Source organism: Oncorhynchus nerka, linkage group LG15 (genome assembly GCF_034236695.1).
Source record: "Oncorhynchus nerka isolate Pitt River linkage group LG15, Oner_Uvic_2.0, whole genome shotgun sequence".
Taxonomy (NCBI): domain Eukaryota; kingdom Metazoa; phylum Chordata; class Actinopteri; order Salmoniformes; family Salmonidae; genus Oncorhynchus; species Oncorhynchus nerka.
The window spans coordinates 47710452-47721737 of record NC_088410.1 but is presented as its reverse complement, the minus strand read 5'-3'; positions in this window follow the sequence as shown (position 1 = coordinate 47721737).

Genomic DNA, 11286 nt, shown 5'->3' with positions numbered 1-11286 from the left:
ATCAAATTTCATTAGCTCCCAGTAACTTCTAAACGTATTCATAACACAGGCACAATTCCAGTATTTATCAATAATTCATGCTACTTCCTTCTTAAATACTCAATTCTCTAGTAAAGTCTTCATTTTCTAGTAACCTTTACTAACTTTTTTTTGTTGACAAACCATGCATATTTATCTTTATTGAGATTCCTTTGTGGTCTGTTAAAATAGATGGTTCAATCGAGACTGTATCAACCTTGTCAGCCATATCTTCAGATATCAGCCATAAATCAATACAGGATTGTATAGATAAATCTTTAGTACTTAATGTAAACAATCTTATCTGTGTTCTTATGTCTCCAAATATCTAGAACACCTAACCGTGTACATATATCCCTTATCTCACAAACATAATTGCTATCCTTAGGAGGCCATCTATCTAGATTATCATGTAACACTGTATTAAAATCTCCACCCCATATTTCTTTGGCCAATGGAAATTTAGACATAATTTTACTTATTTTCCTTTCAATGTCTCTAAATAAAATAACTTGTTATTGGAAGCATAAGTATTTACAAGAGTTAATTGAACGTGGTTGACATCTACCAATGGTATAATCCATCTCCCTGTAGAGGTTGACTGATTATGATTTTTCAACGCCGATATCGATTATTGGAGGATCAAAAAAACTGATGCCGATTAATCGGCCGATTTTTATTTATTTGTAATAATGACAATTACAACAATACTGAATGAACACTTATTTTAACTTAATATAATACATCAATAAAATCTATTTAGCCTCAAGTAAATAATGAAACATGTCTGTTATATTGGTTAAATTAATTGGCGCCCCAAAAAGACCGATTTCGGATTTTTATGAAAACTTGAAATCGGCCACTAATTAATCTGCCATTCCCATTAATCGGTTGACATCTACCCAGTATTATCTGCTTCATGACTCAATATGACCCTTAAAGTTGCCTTTTAAAACAGCAACACCTGCTGACCGATTAGTACCAAATGAAAACCAAATAGTATTCCCCCACTGACACTTCCAAAACGCAGTTTCTTGAATACAATTTTTTAAAGTCGGCACTCTTACCCTTACAATACAAAAATAAAGATGTCCTTTTCAAAATATTACGGATTCCCCTGGCATTAATAGATAAAACAGAAATTGACATTTACTATCACAGTGACTATGTGAAGAATATGAAACTTGTATACGTTCACATAAATCGGGTTCTCACAAAAAGAAAAGTTCTTACTAGTTGCAAATAAAAACAGTCCTTTGCACCACGCAAGTGTTTGACCTAAATTATATATATTTTTATACAATTGCAAATAACATTGTACCATAGATTGGTAAAACGAATAGCCATCAAGCTAACATTAAGTGTCAGTGCGAATTTCCCTGCCATAAAATATATACAGTGGGGCAAAAAAGTATTTAGTCAGCCACCAATTGTGCAAGTTCTCCCACTTAAAAATATGAGAGAGGCCTGTAATTTTCATCATAGGTACACTTCAACTATGACAGACAAAATTAGAAAAAAAATCCAGAAAATCACATTGTAGGAATTTTAATGAATGTATTTGCAAATTATGCTCAACTCCATTGTGTCCTCCTCCCAGAGCGCTAAGAACCTTGGCGTGATCCTGGACAACACCCTGTCGTTCTCAACTAACATCAAGGCGGTGGCCCGTTCTTGTAGGTTCATGCTCTACAACATCCGCAGAGTACGACCCTGCCTCACACAGGAAGCAGCGCAGGTCCTAATCCAGGCACTTGTCATCTCCCGTCTGGATTACTGCAACTCGCTGTTGGCTGGGCTCCCTGCCTGTGCCATTAAACCCCTACAACTCATCCAGAGCGCCGCAGCCCGTCTGGTGTTCAACCTTCCCAAGTTCTCTCACGTCACCCCGCTCCTCCGCTCTCTCCACTGGCTTCCAGTTGAAGCTCGCATCCGCTACAAGACCATGGTGCTTGCCTACGGAGCTGTGAGGGGAACGGCACCTCAGTACCTCCAGGCTCTGATCAGGCCCTACACCCAAACAAGGGCACTGCGTTCATCCACCTCTGGCCTGCTCGCCTCCCTACCACTGAGGAAGTACAGTTCCCGCGCAGCCCAGTCAAAACTGTTCGCTGCTCTGGCCCCCCAATGGTGGAACAAACTCCCTCACGACGCCAGGACAGCGGAGTCAATCACCACCTTTCGGAGACACCTGAAACCCCACCTCTTTCAGGAATACCTAGGATAGGATAAAGTAATCCTTCTCACCCCCTCCCCCCCCTTAAAAGATTTAGATGCACTATTGTAAAGTGGCTGTTCCACTGGATGTCTTAAGGTGAACGCACCAATTTGTAAGTCGCTCTGGATAAGAGCGTCTGCTAAATGACTTAAATGTAAATGTTAAATGTTGATTCTCTCCGGCTTAGAACAGGTTAGAAATAAGACAAAACGCCTATTATTATAATAGCTATATTGAACACTTGCATAGTTGAACTTTGACAGTAATGATACGTACATTAACATTAACTCTAAAAGTGCTGTGTTACACAATGGTGCAAGACAAACTCATTCTGTGTATAGATTGTGAGTGTTTTGTAGTTCAATGGTATGTTCACATTGAGGGCTTCATTTTAAATGAGACTAAGATTTCATGACTCAACTTTTAAGAAAAGTCATCAGTGCTAAAGTTGATAGACCACCTTTAAATGAACCTCCATACAAATGAATTAACTACATATTGCATTTAAGTTATTTACATGAAGGGCGTCTGTACTTGAAAGTACTTATTAAAACATCATATCAGGTGTTAAAAAAAGACATCTTACAAGTCAAGTCATGCAAAATGTCACATATACTGTTCTTCCACAAACTGAAATCATCACTGGAGATATACTGTTCTTCCACATTCTTAAAATTAAAACGGCAATAAAAAAAAGTATTTTTTGAAATAACAAAGAAATATAAATTTTTGTTGGAAGATATGGGTATGGTAATTTTTTTGTCAACCATAAAACACCTAATGTGGTACACACAATTAATAATATAAAAATAACTGATTATCTTAAAATGGAAAAATTGTCACATATATGGTTCTTCGTCTGTAGGATTCAATTGACCATTGCTGTCGTTGAACGGTGTACCTTACAAACTAGACCGGTCAACTAAAAAGGTAAGCAGACACCTATTGTGAATAAACTAAAGTTCTGCATATTGGCATTATCCAAATGTATTTTTGTGAGACACCTGTTTGATGTAAGTGACCAAATTTCATTAGTTTAGGTTAGTTTAGTAAAGGATCATAGGGAATACATAGTGGTAAATGCAATTTTGAACTGATCGATCACTTTTATGGTATGACAGTGAATGTAATGTACTAGGTAGTTCGACGAAGCTACTGGTTTATATGAGGGTGGGTCTGCGAACTTACTGGTGTGAGTGTGGATGAACGGCAATATAACAGCGAATGTAACGTACTCGGTGGGTCGGCGTACCTACTGGTTGGTGTGTGGGTGAGTCGGCCTACTTACTGGTGTGAATGAAGATTTGACAAGGACAAATCGAATGATTGTGGTACATTAGTCAGTCGGCGTACTGATGACGGGCTGAATGATCTACGGATAATAGTACAGGCAAGAGACCTGTGTTATATTCCAAATAAGATAAGTTCATCGAGTGACTGTGGTACATTAGTTATTAGTCGGCGCACAATAACATTTTAAATGACCTAAGGGTAATGAGATGGGTTTTATTGGAAATAAGATAAGTTCACTGAATGAATGTAGTACATTGGGTATTGAGTGGGAATAGCTAATACCAGTTTGAATGACCTACGGGTATTTCTTGAAGTCATACTGTTAATTGACTAAGGAGGTAGCAACGTTAAATAAAAAGTGGCGAATTGGTGTTGGAAATAATTCAAAAAATGATATGATAAACACCCCAAATGTACTTAACAATGACTAGTCAGGAGGCTGAGAAGGTGTTGTAAACATTGAAATCGACACTGGAAATTAACGGAGGTAAAGATGGAAAGGACTGGAAGAAATGAGGGGGAAAATTATACAGAGAATGGACAGAAGAGGGCAGTATTGCCGCGCCCAACGGGCTCCCAGTCGACGGGGAGCTTGGTAAAATACTGGAGACACTGAAACGAAAAACATATAAAAGCAGTTCGGAGTAGATAGAAAGAGTAAGGAGAATCCTCGCTGGGGAAAAGCTTGGACCTTTGAATTGTAATATATTCTGGGACTTGTCTCAATAGCGTTGGTGGTTCAGAGGTCAAGTTTTTGCCTACAACGCGGGATACTGGGGTTCGTATCTCAGCCTTGACACCGATAGACTAAAATTCATTCAGATTGTAATTCAAATATTTATAGGTTTTGCCCGGAAAAATACGGTTGTTAGTGTTTGTTCAAGATCTGAACTGAATGTTTTAATAGTTTGTTTAGGTTGAATTGAGAGACTAATTCATTCAAAATAATGGCGAGTGTTAGTAATTAGATATGTAGAAGGATGAGCCGGTCAAGGATCGATTCAGACAAAGTGGTAAATTGTATAACAAGCGACAGTTTATTCAGAGTGAAGATATCTAGTACAGCGTAATTACGGCTCTCCCGTTAGCTCGCACAGAACAGCAGGAAAAGAGGCCGCCAACAATCAGTACAGCCCTAATATACGGCACAGAAAGTAGGTTGACTCCGGAAGATCGGATCTCCGGATTGGTTCAGCTGGGTGTAGTCTGTAGTCTTCCGCCATTGGCTCAGTTGTCTGTCCGTCATCGTAAAATCCTTTTCGGGCACACAGTGTTCGGTTAAAAGGGAGATTATGTGTGTAATGTGGGAGTTATCCTGTAGGGGACCCCACAGGCTTTACTGTGAGTTGTGTTGATAAAAGGATATTAGAAGGGTGAGCCGGTTAAGGATCGATTCAGACCAGGTGTTAAAATTGTACGACAAGCGACAGTTTATTTCAGAGGGAGAATATCTGGTACACGTAAATACGGCTCTTCCGTTAGTTCGTGTGGAACGGCAGGCAGAGAGAGCGTAAACAGTCAGCACAGCTCTTATATACGTCACAGAAAGTAGGTTGACCCTAGGAAGATCGGATCTCCGGATTGGTTCAGCTGGTTGTAGTCTGTAGTCTTCCGCCATTGGCTCAGTTGTCTGTCCGTCATCGTAGGATCTTCTTCGGGCACAGTGTTCGGTTAAAAATAAAAGGAGATTATGTGTGTAATGTGGGAGCTATCCTGTGGGGGACCCCACAGGCTTTACTGTGAGTTGTAGCCATGTAATTAGCAGTAAGTTAGTCACTTGCATACGAAATAGCAATTCCTTACAAAACCCTCTCTTCACGTCTCACCAGAGACGTGACACAACCTAACTGGATCCAGACACAAAGAGAAACTTCTCCCAAAAGGACTATGAAATAAGGCACGGTATTAAACAGAAATAGATATTTATGTATTACCATCATGTTCTCCATTCAATCCCACTATGTACTAAGTTGGCTTTATAACCCTCATTTAACAGAGCGGAGAACAGCTCAAAATAAAAGTAAAAATTATTGTCCACATTAGGCAGCTTTTTCCAGCAGGAAAAATTTCTGATACCCTCTCTTCACATCTCCTAAGAGATGTGATATAGTCCAGATACATTACTCCAAGCAAAAACGAAGACATAATCCAAAAAGGAAAAATATCCTAAACTAGGTATGTCTATCCGGAAATGGCCCACAAAGAAAAATAATTTCCCCCTCTTCCCATCCCAGATGGGACACGACATACAATGGAGAAGCTTAATCATTAAAAGCAACTGGATCCCCCTCCTAAAATTGCTGCAAAAACTGAAAGATGGGTCTCATGCTCCATACCGTTATCTCGCACCTGGCTCCTGTTATCTAACCAAAAAGACCGCTTGTTCTCGCAACCCCACGCTCTGAATGTGCCCTCCCTTCTGTATTTTTTCCAGCATGAGAAAGTTCCATGGCCCTGATACTTTTAAGAATGGTTCAAATCAGCTAGGTAGCATAACACATACATACATCCACACAAGGCAACAGCAGATAATATTCAATCATATATATGGTAATGGCTATAATGTAAAATAACCCCAAGGGTGTGAACAAAAACTCAGCAATGAATCATATAACAGTTACAAAGTGTAAACTACCTTCATGTCAAAAGAGAACAGCTCATTCAAAAACAGAACAAAAGAAAATAGTGTGAAATTTAGGTCCCCCTTTTGACACCAGCTAGGGTGTCACTCAATTATCCTTTATTTCAGCAGTCATAGCATTTCATGAAAATAATAAAAAGTTTATTACTAATAACAAGTTATATATGCCTTTGTTGTATGCCTTTGTTCCCCCCAAGGGTGTCACTTATCAAAAACAGGATAAAACTTTATTGTTATTGACATGTAAGATGTAGGATAAAACTTTGGTCATGGAAAACAGAGTAAAGAATTATTAGAAACCATCTGGTCCTCTCAGCTACTTCTATCCTGTACCAAGTGGGCTCCTTGCCACCCAGGGACTCCAAACCATGTGTCATCATCAGTCAGTCCCATCCTCCCCTGAAAGCATGCTTCCGTATCGGCATCGCCAACTGGAGCATCAAGCAAAGGCATCATGCCTGAAGCCCTCACCACATCTGTAACAGACTTGTCAAAACACAGTATGATGCAAGCAGCACATCACATCAATAACAAATAATACAAGAATTAGGGTCAGAAATCCAGTAACCATCCTACCAGTGCACTTACCAAACCAGGCCAAGAGAACAGACTCCTCCACCCCCGTGGACCTCATCTTAGCAGATCGTGCATCAACCCCGCCTTAGATTGTGAAGTTTAAAAACTATCATCTGGACTGGTATTAGGAATATACGTGCAACATTGTTTACCGAACATCTTGCAGACGTCCCCCTGAATGGCAAGAAGCATATCCAAGGCAAGTCTATTCTGTCTGGAAACCCCAAATGTGGCCTCAAGCTGTTCAGACATACTAGTGAGTGCATCACGGGAGTAATTCACAAAACGCTGTTGATCATAGTAGATATAATTAATCCATGCAGTCTGTCCAGCATCCACCATGGCTGGACCCATAGTAGGTAGTAAGTGCCAGAGTCCATCATTCCTACCCAAGGCCTGAAACTCATGAGGAATCCCCACTGACACTCCCAACAGGTTAGTGTGTATGTCAACTACATCCTCTGTCCATGGAGCACTACTACATTTGTCTCCCATGGGATGGAATGTTTTCAGGTCCCCTGGTTACAGAACTCAGCAGCTGTTCAGCAACAACATCAACAATGGTCAGTGGAATTATCAAACTGGTCAGACCACACGTACCTTGCCATTCTCCTCTAAGAATGGGTCTCAGCCCTCTTTTGGCTTCACTCATCCACCATACATCAGCCAGACCACTAGTTTGGTTTAGGCCTGTAACTGGCCAAGTGGAATTAATGGTTATGTTACTCCTGCAATCAGCTTCAGGCAATCTCCCATAATCAATGCCATTACCTGTACCCGTGATGCACTCGTAATTGCCCCCATATGCCTCAACACCCCAAGAGGCCCGATGAGGAGGTACTGCAGGAAACACAAGGCTCAAAGAGGAACAGAGGGTTGAATTGGGCTTAACCTGGTAAAAACTTCTCAAAATACACAACCACCCCTCTCCTTCTCCTACAGCAAATGGGTGTAGCCAGAACAGGTCTAGCATAACTTCAAATAATACAGTCCTTTCCTCTCAGGGTTTTAGCTGTGTACCTCATATAAGACAGCCACAAATTGTCCCTACTATCAAAACCAGTCTCAGTTTCTAATTAATCAATAGCCGAATAGTCTCTAACATTAATTACCTGAATGGTATTTTTTAACACAGTGGTGGTAGAGGAGTGTGTCCGGTTACCTCTGGTCTTGGCAGTACCTTGATAGAAAACACACCCATCATGTCTGTCCTCGTCCTTTGTAGTCCGAGGGTGTGAGTTCCTGCATCAGAGAGCTTAATAGTTTTGATGGTTAGTAGGATTTCATCACCTTTACAAAGTTCAACATTGCTCCCAGATTTCCCCATATCATGGAAAACCTATCCACCCTTGTGGGATCCTCCATGCTATAAGGATACCCTCTTCTCCAATCCCAGAACTGTCCGAAGTCGGTTACCGTGTAATCTCTATTCTAACTTCTTATCTACCCAGATCTAGGGATCTCTTATGCTTATTTTGGAACAAAATACACATCACTTAGCCAGAGCCAGACACATCTTCACCTCTATGAACAAAAACAGGGGTGATAGGACAGGTAGGGTTACTTCATTCGAGAGTTGGCCCCGGAATTCTGTTAATTCCAGTTCTTCTCCCGAACTCTGTTTATTGTCCGACAGTGAAAAATGTCTTACCCTTCCGCCGTGCGATATGAATCTGGGTAGCTCTTTCAGCTAGCTGTCACCAGGGGTCTTCTATGGTCCCCAAGCCTCTGGGACTGGATTGAGTGACTTCACCTGTAGTTCACCTGTAATGCATACAATCCTGGACATACAGGCTTGGTTAACAAACAATTTCTCATATGTTTTATCTGATTATATCTTTAACTTCTATGCCCAATTGTTAGCTTACATTTTTTTTTTTTTTTTTTTTTCTTATCCAATAAGCCCCATCCTATCCTAGACCACAATTTACCCATCCCCCTTTTGATACCTGACTCTGCCCAGGTATCAACCTTACCTACTCTAAATAATGACTTAGGTAAGATTAGTATATTATCTTTATGTCTGACATCATGAAGGAGCCCCTTTTAGTTTTCCACATGTCCAATTCTCCCTTGGGCGTCAATCCAGTACCAATTCCCTGTCAAGTTTCTTATCTACTTAAGAACTATCTGCACTACTTATATATTTTCTTAAATATATATTTACCAATTTAAACCTTTTCTCTCATATTTCTCAAATACCACTAAGCTTCTAACTGTTTGACTTTATCCAAAATCATGTCTATGAGTGTCAATCTCTAAAGTCCTTACATTTCCTTAATCCATCTAACAATAATCCTAAATCATCACAGATGTCCTATATACCTGTTAAATTTAATACTTTTTTTTTTTTTTTTTTTTTTAAACCCCTAATGGTCAAAAAAATTCAAAACAAATGCTTATCATATCAAAATCCTTCCTTCAAGGACTCTTAGTATTCTATCTGACAATAACATGAATTTAATATATGTTGCAGAGTGCAGAATTCCTTGTCTACAGTGATTTATCACCCCTAAGAACTGAAACTTATTTTTCTATGTAATTCCCTGCCCTATTGGCTTAATATATATCCTATCCTAACCTCATAACCTAAACTCCTTTATAATGAATTTACCTTAAAACTAGTACTCAATATGACCACATTCATTATACCAATGACTCTCCCTAAGGCTGATCAGACCTTAGAAGACAGTCATGATAAGGTCCATGAGTCAACCCACCCTTTTATAGTCAAGTTCTATACTACACTAGACATATTAAAGAACCCTTTATCCTTAAAATCCAAATTCACTTGTGTAATTTAAAACTCATAAAATAAAAACTCATAAAGTTCCATATTTGAGCGTGTCTCTTTAAAATACCTTTGCACCAAAACAAATAGTCCTAACAAATGTTTTATGTGTATATATTTGCAAACCTTAATGATTAATCAAAACTTCCAGGCCTTTCCAATTTGGTCGTTTATGGCCTCATTCTCCCCAATATTATAATCCCTGATATTTAATAAAAATAACGTATTTTCCCTTGGCTCCTTCAACTCACATTTACATCTCAATAAAACAAAACACCATCTGCGTGCTCCTCAAGGAAAAACAACTTGCCCCTGTTACGTATCAAGGGAAATGTTCAAATAACCAAATTCAACCTCGCTAGTTTACCGAAACATGTACAATTATGTTTTACCATAGAGGTTGCTTTTCACCATTAATACCCTGACACCGTTCCACATAATGGAAACAGTGCTCAAATTCACTGGTGCTATTCAAACGATCAAACCAAAAATCAACAACCATCAGAATCCACCATCACGATGTTTTATGACTCAGACATCCAATCCCTCTCTCTCACGGCCCAATTACAGTCCAAATAAACGCCACAAATCAATGATACCCACCCAGCGAATCAGCTGCTAGTTTTTAGCATCTTTCCTGACGATTTACATACTCCTTTTTAAGGACACTAACCATTTTCTCTGTCACCCCCAGTCAAGACATCATTTCCGTGGCGACGGAAACCTCGCTAGTGATGTCATCAACAAGCGCTCAATCTTGACTTATTTCGCAACGATTTTCAACTCATTGTAAATAATGGTTGGCTGTCTGCAACAACAGTATTTCGGGTTCGATAAACCAAACCTAATTTATCACATCTGTTGAATCCTGATTTAGAGTTTACAACATCAATCAACATCTCTCAATTCGCTAATCTTATAAAAACATTTCGATGGACACAAATCTATCGTAATTGTTCCCTCGTTATTATTCAGAATTAATTTGATTTAAGTTACTGTCTCGTCTTTGAATTAGCATTTTAATTACGACTCTTTTCCCAATGTATTATTCCCAACAAATCATTTAGTGAACAGACATCGCCTTGCATCAAAATCTCCGTTCTTATATTAAGTTGAATGAATTAGTCTTTCAATTTGAACCAAACAAACTATTTAAAACGTTCAGTTTATATCTTATACCAATACTAGTGACTATAACTTTCTCTGCAAAACAACCAGTTCAATTACAACCAAAGACTCAGACATATATAACTATTCTTTACACCTCAGCTGGGAACCGAACCCCGGCCTCCCACGTGGCAGGCGAGAACTCCACCACTGAACCACCAATGCTATGGAACTGAGATTCTCCGCAAATAGACCCAATTTACAGTTATCTGTATTTGTTACTCCGGCATCTGAACAACAGAAAATAGCACTAATTTAAACGCCCAAAGTTTTCCCTCAATTAGGATTCTCATTAATCTCGCTCCCTTCGTATCTGACCCTTCTTTCTTAAATACTTGAATTTTGTTCTTTTCTGTCTCTTTCTCTCTAGCTTCCTGCAACGTCTCTTTTAACCCACATTCCATTGTTTTCAGCTGAACTGCGGATGGCGGTCCTCCTCCTAAATGACCTTCCTGTGTCCATTTTAGCTTTAAACCCTCCCAAACTTTCTTCATGTGCTTCCATTGTCCCTTTCCCCTGATCTATATTCTATTTTTTGTTCTAAAAACTCATTAAACCTCAGTTTTGGAGTATTGGGGTCGC